This window comes from Primulina huaijiensis, chromosome 11 (assembly GCF_012295235.1).
Source record: "Primulina huaijiensis isolate GDHJ02 chromosome 11, ASM1229523v2, whole genome shotgun sequence".
NCBI lineage: Eukaryota > Viridiplantae > Streptophyta > Magnoliopsida > Lamiales > Gesneriaceae > Primulina > Primulina huaijiensis.
The window spans coordinates 9334922-9335323 of NC_133316.1; positions in this window are offsets into that span (position 1 = coordinate 9334922).

Genomic DNA, 402 nt, shown 5'->3' on the forward strand with positions numbered 1-402 from the left:
AGTTGAAAGAATATGAGATGCTCATATGATGAGTATCATGAAACTCATATTTGCAATACTGTATATTCTAAACAGTTCCTAGTCGATTCAGCCGCCGCTAAGAAGGATATAGGCCGCTCGAGTTCGAGACTAGTATCTGCGATGTGAGTACCATGTTTCATTGGTAGGGGACATTGTGATGTCCGAGCGTGCAGATATGTGCTCCTTGTAGAGTGCACTGAACAACCCTCCATAAAGGACTTTCCAAGTGGTTCTCACTTATCGAGTGGAAAAGTCCTAGTTTATGGTTGTACACCATTAGTCCTTATGACCCGGGACAACATTGAGACTCTATGTGCTAGAATTACACTTTGACTTGTTTACCGACTCTCAAGGGGTCATCAGGTGGCAAGGTTGGGTGTT